Here is an 18,255-nt window from a genome sequence, read left to right on the forward strand (position 1 = left end):
TGATATTGTGTAATGCATGCTAATATATAGTAATGGTTTAGTTTTAGCAGGAGAATACCCTTTGGGTCTATTATAATTTTCCTCCAGGACAGATGGCAGAAGCCCTGGGGGTTTTCACCTTCCTTTGCAGCATGGGGCATGGGTCACTTTGCTGGAAGGTTTCTCTGCACCTTGAAGTCTTTAAATCATGATTTGAGGACTTCAGTGTCTCAGACACAAGTTTGATACCGGAGTGGGTGGGTGAGGATTCTGTGGCCTGCATTGTGCAGGAGGTCAGACTAGATAATCATAATGGTCCCTTCTGACCTTAAAGTCTAGTGATTCTATGATTAATTATATAAATAGATGTTGCATGGGCTTGGTGGATTTTAACTGGAGTTGGGCCTAAACCAAACCACAGATCCAGACACCCCCCGACATTTTTCAGAGAAGGGGGTGGTTTCTGAATCTTATCACAGATCAGAATGTGAATCCAAATTCCACACTTGTCTCCCATCTATATAACAAGATGAACCAGAAGTCTGTCTAGAATGTTTGTAAAGTTCACAATCTGAATTTCATAGCATACCCCATAGAACAGTGGTGGGCAACCTGCCGGCCACATGCAGCCTATCAAAGTAATCTGATTGTGGGCCATAAGACATTTTGCTGATGTTGACCATCTGCAGGCACGGCCCCCCACAGCTCCCAGTGGCCGTGGTTCGCTGTTCCCAGCCAATGGGAGCTGCAGGAAGCTGTGGGCTGCAGGGACATGCTGGCTGGTGCTTCCCGCAGCTCTCACTGGCCAGGAATGGCGAACCACAGCCACTGGGAGCTGTGAGGGGCCATGCTTGCGGATGGTCAACATCAGCAAAATGCCTTGCGGCCTGCAATCAGATTACCTTGATGGACCACATGCGGCCCACAGGCCACAGGTTGCCCACTACTGCTGTAGAAGCTTCTGCTCTAGTCCAGGGATCCATTAGGGAAAGAGAGGGAGGTAGGGTGGCAGACTGACTGGGGTGGGGGATGAATGAGTGAGCCAGAGGAGGCGTACGTGGGGTGGAGAACATGGCCCCAGTGTATTCTATCTCTAGTGGAAATTTGGACAGTTGCATATTTTCCCTTCCACTTACCACTTTCATCTTTTGATACCTGTCACTCTCCCATAATCAATAAAAGCCATAAAAAACACAGATTAAGTGTGCATGTCCTAGAAGCATATGTAGAGAGGAAGTGAATTTCAAGCACCAACATAACAGTAATTAAGCACATAGAACTTCTGATTTAATTACACAATTCAGAGCACTTACTCTTATCATCATGCCTGAAAGCAGATGAGGGAGAAGGGATGGGTTACATTCATTTCTTCAGATCACAATGCAATGTGCGTAACAAAGTCCAGAGAGCTGTGAAGCTCAGTCGTCAGCAGCTGTGTATTCTTACTAGGACATTAACTATACACTCTCACTTTCTGTCATACTCATATTAAACACTATTGTACAATATATTTTTCCTGTACAGAGAACAGTTTTTCTGCAAGCTGTGCCAACAGAAGGGCTTCTCCCATCAATGTAAGTACTCCCCCTCCTAGGAGGCTGTAGCTATGCTGTTGCAAGAAGCCCTCCACTGACTAGCACTGTCTACCCAGGAATTAGGTCATTACAACGGTCATTCCTGGGCATGGATTTTCCATTCCTCTGAGCAATGTAGTTATACCAACATAAATTTGTAGTGTAGAGCAGGGCTGAGCCAGGCCTTTTCTCTCAGAGGGGAGATATAGGTCTAGTTCTCTGAAAATACCACATTTGTTTCAATGGGTGGCATAAGATTTGTATGTTTGGTTTCTCCATAATTCTAATTCGGTCTCGGTTTGGTGGAGGCTGACAGTAAAGTAAGATAACACCTTTCTGACCAATAACATTTATATCTTAGGGAAATGATCACACTTCCAGAATAAATATAAACTTGCTATTTTTAACAACTGACATCTTTCTCCTGGTCAGTTAAGTGGTTGGCTTGCTCTCTTAACCCCACTAATGCTTTATACATTCTAGTTTTTGCCACAGCCACAAATTATAATGAATGTGGGTAGATCACACTGGATTTGGCCATCTAACCCTGAAATGATGGAAGTTTTCTGTTTGGGTATTTAAAAAAAAAAGCCCATGTAAAGATGGGATAGAGGTTCAGGCTATGTCAGCTGATTGTAATTTTGGTTCAGACAAATGAAAATGTCTCAGTACATAAAGTTGATTCCAGTGACACCTAAAAGTTGAGATGAGTCATGGGGATACTTTTGTTCTGAGATAGAACACTGTGATGGAATCACTAATTAACATTTGGATGGGATAAGCAGGTAAGGATAAATGCATGCTATTAACCTTTTATTAGAAGAGTCTGTCTGAGCAGCAAAAATAGTAAAAAATGTTGAAAACCACAAAAACTTTACAATAAAGCATTTTAAAAGTTAATAATTTGTCCACATTACAAAGGCAGCACAAAGGCTCCTACAACCAATTAGTCAGTTACCTTGGTTCTGCAGAGGGACTTAGGCATTATAATGCTCAGTGTTGGCAGCACCTAACTTTTGGGCATTCTGCAGCCCAGTGGAATCCTCAGCTCAAAGTTTGGCAACTCAGCCTCCCTTATATAATGCATGGGGAGGGCTGAATGGGTTCACATAAGCCAGCAAGCTGACAGAAAGCCTTCTAAACTAGATGGAAAGGAAACGCTGAGAGGAAGGGGCATGCATAAGCCCTGAACCTGACATGTAGTTAGGCTCCTAATTCTGGTCAGCCATTACTCTCTCCTGGTGGTAGGTGCCTAAGCCAGACAGCTTTTTCTAAAGCAACGAGAGAGAGAGATGCCCCCAAGAAATGGCACTAACTCATTGGACTCCCTGGGATGAGGAAGCCCAGTTTTCAAATCCCAGCTATGCCTGATTTGGAGTATGGCTTAGAACTTGGATCTCCTATATCCAAAGCCCCCTGCTCACCGTTGGCTATTCTGGAGTTGCATCTCTGTCCAATCTTTCCTGGTGAAGGTGTTCCACTTTTATAAATAACCATTCACTATAGCAGGGAAGTTTTTAAAAAAGGTACTGTGTTCATAAATTACTTTCTATAGCTCTTCAGAGTTATGTATCAATTTCCAGGTGTCAGAGATTTTGTTATGATATAAATTTAAATAAGAGTTTCATGGACTCCAAAAGCCTAACTTGAATATTTTTAGGACTTCTATAAAATCAAAATAAATAGGCAGGCATTTCATTATTGAGTTCTATGCCACATTAGTAAAAGCTAGAGATAGTCAAAGGCCATGTCTATATTACCACTTACATCAGCAAAATTTATATCACTCAGCAATGTGAAAAAACCACTCCCCCGAGCGACTAATTACGCCAGCATAAGTGATAGTGTGCACAGCACTATATCAGCGGAAGAGATTCTCCCACTGACATAGCAACCAGCACACATTAGGGGTGGTTTAATAATGATGACAGGATAGCATTCTCCACCCAGCATAGAGAGGCTACACAAGAGATCTTAGGAGCGGCACAGTTGCATCGGTACAGTGTGCTGCTGTAAGCTCTCCATTGTAAGAGACAGCCTAAATCTGTTGTGGCAACTGGGGTAGCATTTCCTTTATTCCTGCTCTCAAACTTCAGTGATACAAAGAGTAAACGTATGCCCACACATAGTACACCAGCCCATTAATCAGTTTAAATGAAAATATCCCCAAATACCACAGAAACATTGACTCCTAATGAGTTTAAAGATAAGATTAGTTTTAATTGAACATATTAGCTTGTTACCAAATAGTCGCAAAAGGGGAAAGACATATAAAACTAGCCAGAACTGTAATTTAGAGACTTCTGCTGCCAAATTGGCTGGCTAGTGTTTAGGCAACGTCTTTTCTGCTAGAAAAGAGCAATCCTCTGCCAACAACCTCAAGCCTATCAATCTTTATGATTTTATGGAGTCTTAGATGGAAAAGACTTATACAATTAACAAAAATAAACTTCTGAGGTTAGCATGTTTCCTCATTAATGACTTTGATTAAAAAAATTACAATTGGGATCTGATTTGGACTTTTAAACTACTCACATATTTTAGTTTAAAATGTGATTCTTAAATTTAATATACTCTAGTCATTAAAAAAAACCCTCCAGATTCTAATTATGTATTTAAATAAACCCACTCCATGATTATGAATGTTTAGGAATTAGTAGTTGGTATAATAGTGGGATGCAAAAAAGCTAAGATTTGTGCTTCCTTTGCTGAATCTTCAGTATTCACTACTACAAACACAAGTCCCAGAGTGTGGGTGCTAACGTTGTCTGTGATGTTATGCACAAACAACTGTGCTTTGAGGATGATAAAGCCGCAGAATAAATTGAAGTTATTGCTAAACAAAAACAGCCATGTTAATTTTGGTGTCCATTGAACGATAAGAAAGAGCTATCGAACAGGATCGCCAGGGGAAGGGAAAAGGAAAATATTTTCAGTGGATTGAGATAATAGAATCATAGAAATATAGGGCTGGAAGGGACCTCGAGAGATCATCTAGTCCAATGGTTCTCAACTGGGGTACACGTACACCTGGAGGTGTGCAGAGGTCTTCCAGGGGGTACATCAACTCATCTAGATATTTGCCTAGTTTTACAGCAGCCTACAGAAAAAACACTAGTGAAGTCAGTAAAACTAAAATGTCATACAGACAGTGACTTGTTTATACTTCTCTATATACTATACACTGAAATGTAGGTACAATATTTATATTCCAATTGATTTATTTTGTAATTATATGGTAAAAATGAGAAAGTCAGCAATTTTTCAGTGATCGTGTGCTGTGACACTTTTGTATTTTTATATCGGATCTTGTAAGCAAGTAGTTTTTAAGTGAGTTGAAATCTGGACTACGTGAGGTCTGAAAAGGTTGATAGCCACTGATTCTAGTTCATCCCCTTGTGCTGAGCAGGAGGTATAACCAACACTATGCCTGACACCGTGTTTTACCCCTGTTCTTTAAAAACCTCCAATTATGGAGATTCCACAACCTCCCTTTGAAGCCTTGCCCTTGCTTCGATTAAGTCCATTATTATTTTGTGTCCTCCTTCAGTGGCCAGGGAGAACAAACTGATCACTATCCTCCTTTTATAACAGCCCTGTTACCAGGTTTTTTTTCCTTTAGTCCTTCTTTACCAAAGACTAATCATAACCTTTTTTTGGTTTTGTCTTTAATCTGTCCTCAGAGGTCAGGGTTTTCTATATCTTTTTGGTTGCTCCTCATCTGGACAGTCCCATTTGTCCACATATTTCTTAAAGTGTAGCACCCAAACTGGAACATAATACAGTGACTTCCTCACTTAACGTTGTAGTTATGTTCCTGAAAAAATGTGACTTAAAGTGAAACGTGTTAAGCGAATCCAATTTCCCCTTAAGAATTAATGTAATGGGGGAGGTTAGATTCCAGGGAATTTTTTTTTTTGCCAGACAGAAGACTATGTATACACACACACACACAGTATAAGTTTTAAACAATGTAATACTGTACACAGCAATGATGATTGTGAAGCTTGGTTGAGGTGGTGGAGTCAGAGGGTGGAAGAGGGAGGGATATTTCCCAGGGAATGCCTTACTGTTAAATGATGAACTAGCACTTGGCTGAGCCCTCAAGGGTTAACTCGTTGTTAATGTAGCCTCATACTCTACAAGGCAGCATGAATGGAGGGATGGGAGACAGCATGGCAGAGAGAGACAGAGACACACACCCTTGTGTATGTGTGTGAGAGAGAGTGAGAGAGAGATGCGCATTTCCCCTTAAGTACTCTGACCCCACTCTTAAGTACATTGCCTTGTTAAGTTAATCAGCAAGCTGAGAGGCAGCTGCTGTCAGGAAGCTCCCTCCATCCTGAGCCCTGTCATGTGTCCCCCCTGCTCTATGGAGATGGGGTAAGCGGGGTGCTGGAGCATGGAGGAGGGGGAAGCACCCTGACATTAGCCCCCTTCTAAACCCCCCGCCCCCCGCCCAGCAGAAGGGAGGCTTGGGGAGCAGCTCCAAGACAGGGCAGGAACAGGCACATGGCAGTGTGGGGAGGGACAGCTGAACTGACGTCAATGGGTAGTCTGCTGGGGTGGCTGCTGCACAGGGAACGTAGGGAGTGGGGAGCTGATGGGGGGCTGCCGATCCATGTTGGTTCCAAAGCACTACCACTAGCTCCAACAGGCTGCTCTTCCTGCAAGCAGTGCACAAGCAGTGCCAAACGACGTTATAAGGGAGCATTGCACAACTTTAAACAAGCATGTTCCCTAATTGCCGGAGCAAGGTAACAATGAAAACAATGTTAACCAGGACGACTTAAAGTGAGGAATTACTGTACTCCAACTGAGGCCATACATGCAATGCTGAGTAGAGAGCAACAATTACCCTCCTGTGTCTGACATACAACACCCTGTTAATACACCTAGAATATTAGTCTTTTTTCACAACTGCAATCAACACTGCTGGTTCATTATTCCATTCTGACCACTGTAAAGCCCCGCAGATCAACGGCTGCCTAGACAGTTTATTCTCCATTTCATATTTGTGCATTTGAACTTTTCCTTCCTAAGTGTAGATTGGCAAATGGGAGAGAGATGAAAACTAGAGGTACCCGGGATTATAAATCTTGGACTTGCCTTGGACCTCCAGCTGCGGAATAAATGATCAGGAAATACTTACCTACTGCCTTAATTACTTGCACTGCGGATGCTTGGTGTATGTACACCCAGAAAGAAATTAGGACAGCCTCTTAGGAGACCATCCCTATGCCAGAACTATATCTGAAGTTCAATGGGAAGTGTCCACATGCATAGGGATTCAGGGTTGGCCGTCTTGGCCTTCTCTGAGGCCTGGTCTACACTACGCGCTTAAACCGATTTTAGCAGCGTTAAACCAATTTAACACTGCACCCGTCCACACAACGAGGCCCTTTATATTCTGTACTCCTCCCCAACGAGAGAAATAGCGCTGAAATCGGTATTACCATATTGGATTAGGGTTAATGTGGCCGCAAATCGATGGTATTGGCCTCCGGGTGGTATCCCACAGTGCACCATTGTGACCACTCTGGACAGCAATCTGAACTCGGATGCAGTGGCCAGGTAGACAGGAAAAGCCCCGCAAACTTTTGAATTTCATTTCCTGTTTGCCCAGCGTGGAGCTCTGATCAGCATGAGTGGCCATGCAGTCCCAAATCCAAAAAGAGCTCCAGCATGGACCGTGCGGGAGATACTGGATCTGACCACTGTACGGGGAGACAAATTTGTTCTATCAGAGCTCCATTACAGAAGACGAAATGCCAAAGCATTTGAAAAAAATCTCCAGGCTACAGGTATCTCTGTGGATACAGAGTACACAGCACAGTGCTGCGTGACAAGCGTAACGGAAAGCCAAAGAATCAAATGGATGCTCATGGAGGAATGGAGGGTATACTGAGGACTCCAGCTATCCCACAGTCCCCAGCAGTCTCCGAAAAGTATTTGCATTCTTGGCTGAGCTCCCAATGCCTGTAGGGTCAAACACATTGTCCGGGGTGGTTCAGGGTATAGCTCATCAATTTACTCCCCCTCCCCCCCGTGAAAGAAAAGGGAAAAAATCGTTTGTTGACTTTTTTCAATGTCACCATATGTCTACTGCATGCTGCTGTTAGACACGGTGCTGGGGCAATGAACAGCAGCATCCTCTCTCCTGCTTTCCCCAGTGGCAGATGGTACAGTGCAGTAGAAATGGTAACCGTCCTTGTCATCAGCCCATGAGTGCTCCTGGCTGGCCTCAGGTGAGGTCAGCCGGAGGCACCTGGGTAAAAGTAGGAATGACTCCTGGTCATTCCCAGTAGATGGTACAGAACGGCTAGTAACCGTCTTCATCATAGCAACTGGGGGCTGAGCTCCATCAGCCCCCTCCCTTTCCTGTGTAAAGAAAAGATTCTGTACTGCCTGGACTATCATAGCAGCGGGATGCTGGGCTCCTCTCCCCCACACTGTTTAATGTCCTGCCTGGACTATCATAGCAGCTGGAGGCTGCCTCCCCCTCATTTTATCTCACTAACAAGTCAGTGTTTCTTATTCCTGCATTCTTTATTACTTCATCACACAAATGGGGGGACACTGCAATGGTAGTCCAGGAGGGTTGGGGGAGCAAGGAAGCAATGGGTGGGGTTGTTGCAGGGGCACCCCCTAGAATGGCATGTAGCTCATCATTTCTGCGGGATCCGACATGGAGCGGCAGTGCTCTCTGGTACACTGGTTCTCTAGTACACTTGCCCCATATTCTAGGCAGGACTGACTCTAATTTTAGATACCATAAAGGAAGGATTGACTCGGGGAGTCATTCCCATTTTTGTCTTTGCACCCCCGGCCGACTTCAGCCAGGGGCACCCATGACAGCAGCAGACAGTACAGAATGACAGATAACAATCATCGCATTGCCAATTTAAATGGCACAGCAGACGGTACAGAACGACTGATAACCATCTCTGCTATCTTGCAAAGGCAAATGAATGCTGCTGTGTAGCGCTGCAGTACCGTCTCTGTTAGCAACATCCAGTAGACATACGGTGACAGTAAAAAAATAGCTGAACGGGCTCCATGGTTGCTGTGCTATGGCGTCTGCCAGGGCAATCCAGGGAAAAAGGGCGTGAAATGATTGTCTGCCGTTGCTTTCACGGAGGAAGGAATGAGTGATGATATTTACCCAGAATCACCTGCGACACTGTTTTTGCACCATCATGCTTTGGGGTCTCAACCCAGAATTCCAATGGGCGGGGGAGACTGCGGAAACTATGGGATAGCTACGGGATAGCTACCCACAGTGCAACGCTCCAGAAATCGATGCTAGCCTCAGACCATGGACGCACACCACCAAATTAATGTGCTTAGTGTGGCCGCGTGCACTCGACTTTATAAAATCTGTTTTACAAAACCGGTTTATGTAAAATCGGAATAATCCCGTAGTGTAGACATACCCTGTGAAATGCATTTTTTCCCATGCCTGTTATATTTCATCTGCACTGTATGGCTGCATAATAAGAAAGCACACTAAGTTTTTTTAAAAAAACAGTGTATAAAATTATGTCAATATGGTGCTTTCTTAATCAACAGATAGGCCTCGTGTTCGTATGTAGAATCATATCTGCTGACTTGAGTGACTATAGAAAGGGTTTTTTAAAAACTACTTTTATTGCCTTTTAGCCCCGCAGAGCCAGGAACAATATGATACAGTGAACAGGATTCTATTCTTTCTTGTGCGTCATCAGCAGACTTGTTTACTAAATTACAACTATGGTTCCAATCAGTTTTACATATGCAAAACCATGAATGTGTTGCACAAGTGCCACTTTGGAAATAATCTGAAGGCAATGAGTCACTTAAGTGTCATAGAGTGGAGAATGTTCTTGCAAAGTTTCTATTACTGGTGATATCTGTTGTATTAATTTAGATGGAATAAATGGACCAAAGGTATTAACATAACCCAGTCACCACATTAAATAGTGTTAAACAAGGTTCAGGGTTTGGTATACAGAGATCTCAGCCCGCTTAGTACCATGGCAAACACACCATTAAACATCCTTCTAACCTTTTATTAAAGATTAAGAGACAAAGGGAAAACAGTTAAAACGTTTGAAATGTAAAGCATTAAGTAAGGCTTTCATTTTAACTCCTAGAGAGTTCTAGAAGGAAAAAAAAAACGCTTGTCTGACAGTCTCTTAGATGGTTTTAGAGATGGTAGTAACTGTCATTTGGGTAAAAAAGAAGTTAGTTGGGATGGGCTGTAGCTGTTGTTGTTGCTGCTGTTGTTAAAGTCCAATTCATGTTCATCCCAGATAGTGTATGGGATTCAGCTGGAGCCAGTAGAGGTGGCAGTGTCATGTGAGTCCCTCTCTTTGGCTCCATCTAGTCAGGACATCTCTCATGATCAGGATGACAAAGGCCTGGTGTTCCAGGAAACAGTGTGAGTGGCAGCCCTGATGCTGAAGCTTGCATCAGTAACTCTGTCTGTTCCTCTGTCTTTTTGCCCCAAAGTATCTGTCTTTAAGGACCCAAAAAGAGATTGATGGGTGGAATAGCCCATCATCTCATTGTTTTTTTCACCACTTAAGCCTAATATCCAACACACCAATTTTGGTTCATTAATTTCCGGACTCACATTTTCTTGTGTAGGCCCTTTTGTTTAGACTAATTCAGTTTTTCTGTCTCATGTACCTTTCCCCATAATTTATTATTGATTATTATGACATCTTGCAAACTTTTACAAACTTTTTAGAGTTGAACTCACAGTTAGAGTAAATATCTTGGCCCAATTATCATAACATGGCATGTGAGAAGGTAAAACCAAGTTTGACTCTCAGGGTCCAGGTTGAGTTTTCCTGGATGCTAGTTATTAAAAAATAAATAAACTTTAGACGAAATTCTGGTACAATGAAACTCAGTGACAAAACTCCCATCAATTTCACTATGGCCAAGATTACATCCCTCATCTTTTTGTTTGGAACTTATTTTTTCCCAAGGGAGGATGTGAATGGACTATAATTTATTTGCACATTACAAAAAAAAAATACAGAAAGGAGGGAATGATACACCATTATATGAAGTCCTACAGTGTTCTATAGCAATTACCTATATCCCCCTTGAAACATGTAGGGCCAGATCCTAACTGACGGTAAATCAGCATAGCTCCACTGACTTAATAGAACTATCCCAATTTATATCAGATGAGGATCTGGCTTGCATTCTGGACCACTCCTAAGTAAACAGGTTAAAGCAAAACCAAAAAAACATATAAATACTCCCTTTCTTCATTTTCCATGCTTGAGCCTCAGAGCTCAGCTGCACAGTTTGAGACATTGCAGTAGTGGAACTGTCTGGCATATAATGCATACTTGGTTCTCATACACACAACACACATATTCCAGTACAGAGCAGCACACTGCATATATAAAGTCTAATATATCACACACTGTATTGCAAATATCTACTTTTATATAAGATGCTTAATTTAATTGACTTTCTTAATTCTGCCCAATTTTCGTTGAATGAGTATCCTACAAGTTTTCACTGTTTTGTACATATTTCTAGAAGAAGCTGAAATATTGTGTGTTCCTTGGTAGACATTTTCAGTTATGATTTATTCCCTCGCAAGGTATGTGAATTCATATAAGCAACCAAGCTTAAAACAGGTCATTTTATTAAGTAGTGGGGACATAATTTAAATGAAAAAGGATGTCATTTAAATAGATATTTGAATTTAAAGAAAATGAGGCTTTCAGTTTTGGGGCTATTCTTGCCCTCAATAACTTTACATCCAGTCCTACTGAAATTACACTCTGATTAATATCAGTGTAACAAAGTGGCTAAAAGGTCTGTGCTTTTTGGTGCAGACAGTCCTGGTCCAATTTCTACTGATCCCCTGTGTTAGGTATTCCCCCAGCACTTCAGTTAAATTCTGGAATAACATAAGTGTCTTGAACTTTTACATTTTACATTACATACAAGGAACAAGCCATTCCTTGCAGTTCCATGCTCCATATAAGGCCTGATTCTCCTCTCACTTACATCAGGAATAACTCCTGAGGTCCAATGGAGTGACTCTAGTCTAAAACTGGTGTAAAATGAGAGGAGAATAAGCCATGCCACCCCAGTACTTTCAGCTGGTGCTTCTCCAAATCTAGTAACTCGCTAAACACAAGCACAAAGCACCTCCATTCTCATTTATACTGTGGCCTAATTTACACCAGTCTGAAAGTGTGTGGGGGCCCTTACAGGGGGCACAAACTACAATTTAAATCTGCCAAGAGGTGCAAATTGATCTTAGAACATGTCTACACAACAGACTGTACTGCTGCAGCTGTGCCTCTGTAAGTTTCCCATGTAATCAGCTTTGTGCTGGCAGGAGGGAGCTCTCCTGCTGGCATAAATTAAACCACCCTTAAGGAGCAGCAGTAGCTATGTCAGCAGGAGAGCCTCTGCCACCGCATTGCGCTGTCCACATCGGCAACTTTTGTTGGTGCTTTTTTTTCCACAACCCTTGATCAACAAAAGTTTTACTGACAAAAGTGCTAGTATAGACATAGCCCATGGATAAATTAGAATCAGCACAATCACTCTGATTTGGTGTTATGTCACACCTACTTTGGGCTGTATTATCTGGTGCGCTAATTCTCTGACTTCATGAGTGGGTCATTACCTTCATGTATGGGTATGTCTACACTACGAACTTAGGTCAATTTAATAGAGTCGATTTTTAGAAATCAACTTGATTACAGTCGATTGTGTGTGTCCCCATTAAGCGCATTAGTCGGCAGTGGGCGTCCACTGTACCGAGGCTAGCGTCGACTTTCAGAGCGTTGCACTGTGGGTAGCTAGCCTACAGTTCCCGCAGTCTTTGCCACCCACTGAAATCTGGGGTTGAGCTTCCAATGCCTGATGGGGCAAAAAACAGTGTCACAGGTGGTTCTGGGTACATGTCGTCAGGCCCCCCGTTTCTTCCCTCCATGAAGCAACCGCAAAAAACATTTCTCGCTTTTTTCCTGGGTTACCCATGCAGACCTACCACGGCAAGCATGGAGCCACTCACCTCACTGTCACCATATGTTCTCCCTGGTGTGTTGCTGGCAGATGCGTACTGCAGTGCTACACAGAAGCATCCTCTTGTCTTGCCTTGCAGATGGCAGACAGTGCAATACAACTGCTACTGTCGTCATCATCAGGTGGGTGCTCCTGGCCAACCTCAGTTAGGTTGGTCGGGGTGCCTGGGACAAAAAATGGGAATAACTCCAGGTCATTCTCTTCTTTAAGTTTCATCTAATGGCGATTCAGTCGTGCCTGGAAATCATGCCAGCTGGAGGCTTCTGCTCAGGCTGCTCTCCACCGTTGGCAGCACCGCGCGGTCCACACCTACCCCAGCGGCTACCTCTTGCTACCATGGCTCATGAAGCCTGGACAGTAGTAAAGAGCAGTTCGACTATAGGCTGAGGCAAGTGCATAATGGTGGTAGAATGTGCCTTTGGATGTTAAAAGCTCACTGGTACAGTTTACTGACTCAGTTAGATCTCAGCTAAACCAATATTCTCATCGTTATTACTGCTTTCTGAGTGCTCCTGTGAGAGTAAGGGAGAGATATTCATGGTGGGGTGGGAGATTGAGGCGAATCACCTGGCTGATGATTACGCACAGCCAGACCCCAGAGTGGTTAAAGTGCACAGCAGGGCGTGCTGTGCATCAGAGAAGCTTGAAAAAGCTGTTTCATGACTGGCCAGGCTACGGTGTGAAGTTCTGTTTGTTTCTCCTTGATGAAAACCCTCCCCCTTGGTTTACTTTACTTCCCTGTAAGCAAACCGCCCTTCCCCTCCCCACTTTGAGCATCGCTTGCAGAGGCAATAACATCATTGTTGTTCAAATTCAAGGCATTCTTTATTAATTCATCACAAAAACGGGGGGATAACTGTCAGGGTATCCTGGGAGAGGTGGGGCAGCAGGGAAGCACAGGGGTGGGGTTGTTGTAGGGGCACCCCTAGAATGGCATGCAGCTCAATATAGAACTGGCATGTCTAGGGCTCTGACCCAGAGCGGCCGTTTGCCTCTCTGGTTCTTTGGTAGGCTTGCCTGAGCTCCTTAAGTTTCACACAGTGCTGCTGTGGGTCCCTGTTATAACCTCTGTCCTTCATGCCCTTGGAGATTTTTTCAAATATTCCAGCATTTTGTCTTTTGGAACGGAGTTTGGCTAGCACAGATTCATCTCCCCATACAGCGATCAGATGCAGTACCTCCTGTTCGGTCCATGCTGGAGCTCTTTTGCGATTCTGGGACTCCATGGTCACCTGTGCTGATGAGCTCCGCATGGTCACCTGTGCTGATCAGCTCACCACGCTGGCCAAACAAGAAATGAAATTCAAAAGTTCGCGGGACTTTTCCTGTCTACCTGGCCAGTGCATCTGAGTTGAGGGTGCAGTCCAGAGCAGTCACAATGGAGCACTCTGGGATAGCTCCCGGAGGCCAATACTGTCGAATTGCATCCACACTACCCCAAATTCCACCCAGCAGGGTCGATTTCAGCGCTATTCCCCTCATTGGGGAGGAGTAAAGAAATCCATTTTAAGAGCCCTTTAAGTCAACAAAAATGGCTTTGTTGTGTGGATGGGTGCAGGGTTAAATTGATCTAACGCTGCTAAATTCAACCTAAACTCATAGTGTAGACCAGGGCTAACTGTCACTGAAGTCAGTAGAAAAATTCTCATTGACTTTATAAGGGTTGATGCATGCCCTAGATAATTACACAAGGTGCAAGGCAGTGGAGAATTAGGGCAGATCTAGATAATGTTTTCACTTCTTAGCTCAGAGAGCCGAGAAGCTCTCTGAGCTAAGACATCACCCGAGCGATGCAAGTTACAGCAACCTAAGCAGCGTCCACACTGGCATTATGTCAGCTTGATGACATAGCTTCTGCCTCTTGCAGATGTATCACTTCTACTGTAGACCTGTCCTTAAGCCCTATGAATTCACAGAAGAGACTTATGCCATTGACTTCAATAAGAGCATGATCAAGCCGTATAAGTACTTACAATATATTGAGATTGAGATACAGAGAGAGAGAGTTCATTAGATACCCTGGTTCACAGTTGACCAAATTGCTAAGAGCTATTTTGTTTCTACCCTAGCTCAAAACATATCTGTCAAACTTTTCCATCTAAAACTTTTTTAGCCCAGTCGCAAATCATTCCATCTGTGTTGAACAGATACATTTGTCTTCTTTATTTCTGTACTTATCTGACTAATTTATTAGTTCTGCTTTATCTCAGAGGAGATGCGCATGAAGAAGTGGCTTTTGTGGTATCTCAGTATTGTAGGATGGAAATAATATGAAGTACAAAACTGAACTTTTTATCAGGCACATTTGAAAGGTACAGTAAGTGATATTCTCTACGGGCTGGAGCAGTTATCTCTATCAGGAAATGAATTTGCATCATTTAACTTTTTTTCACTTGATGCAAGTTGTATGCAATATTAGCAGATAAACATTTTTAAATTACACACAGAAACCAAATGACTCAATTATATCCTAGATGCTCTGGTGATCAGAGTTCTATAAATACCTAAGATAAATATTTTTTTCATATACAAGGCACTTCTGTAGCTGAGGACTTTGAAGCGCTTACCAAATTTCTATTCTCACAACCTTTCCATGGTACCTCCTGCTAAAGTTGAGACCTAGGAAGAGCTGAAGTCAGCAGAAGCAATTAGCCTTAGAAAGTCAGCCTAGTGAGATAAATTGGTACAGTACTGTAGGGTGGACAAGTCAGTCTAAAAAGATATAAATATTGCTCTCTGTCCTCTATTTGAAAGATTCCATTCGATGCATCTGAAGAAGTGAGGCTGTGGCCCATGAAAGCTTGCTGAAATAAATTTGCTTGTCTCTAAGGTGCCACAAGTACTCCTGTCTTCCTGTAAACAAGATTCATTAGGAAATGTTCCTCATGTCAGCATGCAACATAAGGGGAAAGTGCCTGGTCAGTAATTTTTTAGTGAGTTTAATTTGGTGATTTTGACATGACTAAAGTATTTACACTGCAACACACAAAACAGGGACAAGGTACATTTTCCCTGGGGTGGAGGGGATGTTTCTCCCTTCTTCAGAAGTGGTAGGAACATTCAGCCGATGGAACCCCTAGATCTCCAAGACCCGCAAGATCTTAGAGGATGCCATAGTCCAGAGTCATTCAAAGGCAGGTCCTCTGTCTATTGACCTCCTCATCTTAATTCACATGAACTTGAACTTGCTGCCACTGCTGGCTGTTCCTCCCTTCACCCCATGGGGGAAATTGGGGTTTGGAGCAAGCGCCCACGCAGCAGGACCTTTTATGGAGAATATGCACAATGACAAGGTGGAAGATGATGCCAGGGAAGTGGCAGTTGCCCTTCCCACACTGCAGATCCCAAGCCCCATTGAGAGGCTTTGATAGAATCAGTGGTAGGGGAGAATGATGGCATGGAAGTGGCACTATTTCGTCTCCTACACACCCTCCCCCACACACCTCAGCTCACCTCCATAAGGCCTTCATCTCCATCCCTTTGTCATCATGTAGACAATTTGGCCCTCACTATATTTTGATCTTTAAGATGTTGTAAATTCCTTTCCTTAGAGAAGGTGTCCATATAGTTTTAGGAAATCAGATGTTTAAACATTGGAAAATTTAAGGGCTTCCCAGAATATGAAAGGCCCACTGCATTCTAATTATAAAGATTTTACAGCTGTGAAATAGAAAACTAGAACACATACTTAGTGGCAAACATTGTACTGTATTCCCACAGAAAGACTTTGTTTTCCATCAAAGACAACAAGAAACAAACCTAAAATACATACAACTGAGGAGACATTGTTTTACTAGAGTCTAATTATTCTTCTGAAAATAATGGATTTCCACTGAGAAGTCCCAGCAGAAAGAAATTATAGTAATCTAAACACATTTAAATCTAATAAAAAATATTCAGAGTTTAAAAACTTTGTGTCCTTTCTCTCAAGAGAAAATATCATGTAGTGCATTTCAGAAAGAGGCAAAATACTACAAGTGAAGAATCAAAAGCTAAAGTCTTGTAACAGCAATCTACTTCAGTATGATATGGTATAAAGAAATGACATGATATAGCTAACATATACAGTAAATGAGGTTATATACAGCTTTAAAGTGCTGTTGTTGTTTTTTTCCACTTTATTTATTTAGATGTTGGATGCCAGTAATGCTCATCCAGAGTTGTGGGTCCTTCTTTCCTGTGAGACATTGAACCATGCACTGAATTTTGAGGATAAAAAATAAGAAATTGCCTTCTAAACTGTCTATTCTCCATCTTGTATATGGAAAGTGAATCTCATCCTTCTGAAGAGGGCCAACACAAGTTCAATTTACTACACTAGAGCAGGAAAGTGTAATTTTCAGCTCAAGGAGATATCCCATTCTAGCTTGATCAAAAACTAGTGCATTAAAAATAGAATGTAGCCATAGCATGCAAGGTGGGACGACTAATCCCCAGAGTAGGTATTTAGAGTTTTGGATAGGATCCTAGTCAGGCAGCTAGTTCCTCGCCACTTCTGCCACTGTGGTTATATTTCTGTTTTTAGCAAACTGGGTCAATCAGACCTCGTATGGGTATGTCTCCTAAAGCTGGCAATTACACCTTCCAGAGATAATATTAGACATATTCTGAGCTCTTAAGTGGATTTTAGTAGAGATGGTTGGAAAATAACAATTCTGTCGCATGCCAACTGTTGAGTTTTTGAAATTTATTTTCATTCCACATTGGAACAAACCACAACCTTTTGGAGGTTTTCCATGAAATGAATTATGTTGAAATGTCAGGTTTTCGATTGAAAAAGGTCAGATTTCCAATCTCTTGCCCGTCCAGAAAGTCTACCCTGAATCTGAGAAACTGATCCCATTGAAACTTTCACAAAATAGATACTCTTTTGTGAATGTTTCAGTTGGCATGAAACAGCATTTTTTATGGGAAAATAAGTTCTGACCAGCTCTAAATGTAAGTGTTGCTTAGCAGTGTGCTAGCCCTCGTGCAAAAGAGTTTCAACCTAAATGAAAAAGAAGCACTACACAAAATAGTATGTGATCATTAAACATATGCATAAGAGGGCAGAGTTCAGATTGTGCAAGTAATGTTTGCTACCTTTGCCTCTTCTTGATTTATGAGTGTTTCATTTTGCCATAAGAAAAAAAATTGAGTAGTTATGTAAGGCAAGAAATTATGGCTGCATGGTTTCAGATAAGCTTGAGATTTTCACTAAATACAAAGCTGATATAGAAACTGTCCTGTAGAAAAGAGAAATGTTTTGTTTTGTTTGATTTTAATACTTGTTCTTTATTTTGTTTACACTAAGGTTCATTTTGTCTGCAAACAGTGATAGGACACAGCTTGCAGAGCCACCTTTGGCAGAATTGTTCCTGCTTTCAACAAAGAATCAGCAGCCCATGTGGTAATGAAGTCATTTAATTAGAGGCTAATTTGAACAGATGGTAAAAAGGAAAAAATGATACCAGTTAGCATTGGAACACAACTTCAGGAGGGTAAATGTTCCGATGTGTTTTCAGTTCTCCAGTATCCATCCTCTTGTAAAAGTTGCAAGTGTAAAAAATATTTTTTTCTGTAATATTACCTAATGGGGGGGTAATATTATTTTTCAAGCTCCCTTTGCTATAAACATGACAAGAATATATATGAAGCTTTCTTTTCG

Source organism: Gopherus evgoodei, chromosome 3 (assembly GCF_007399415.2).
Source record: "Gopherus evgoodei ecotype Sinaloan lineage chromosome 3, rGopEvg1_v1.p, whole genome shotgun sequence".
In the NCBI taxonomy this organism is placed as follows: Eukaryota; Metazoa; Chordata; order Testudines; family Testudinidae; genus Gopherus; species Gopherus evgoodei.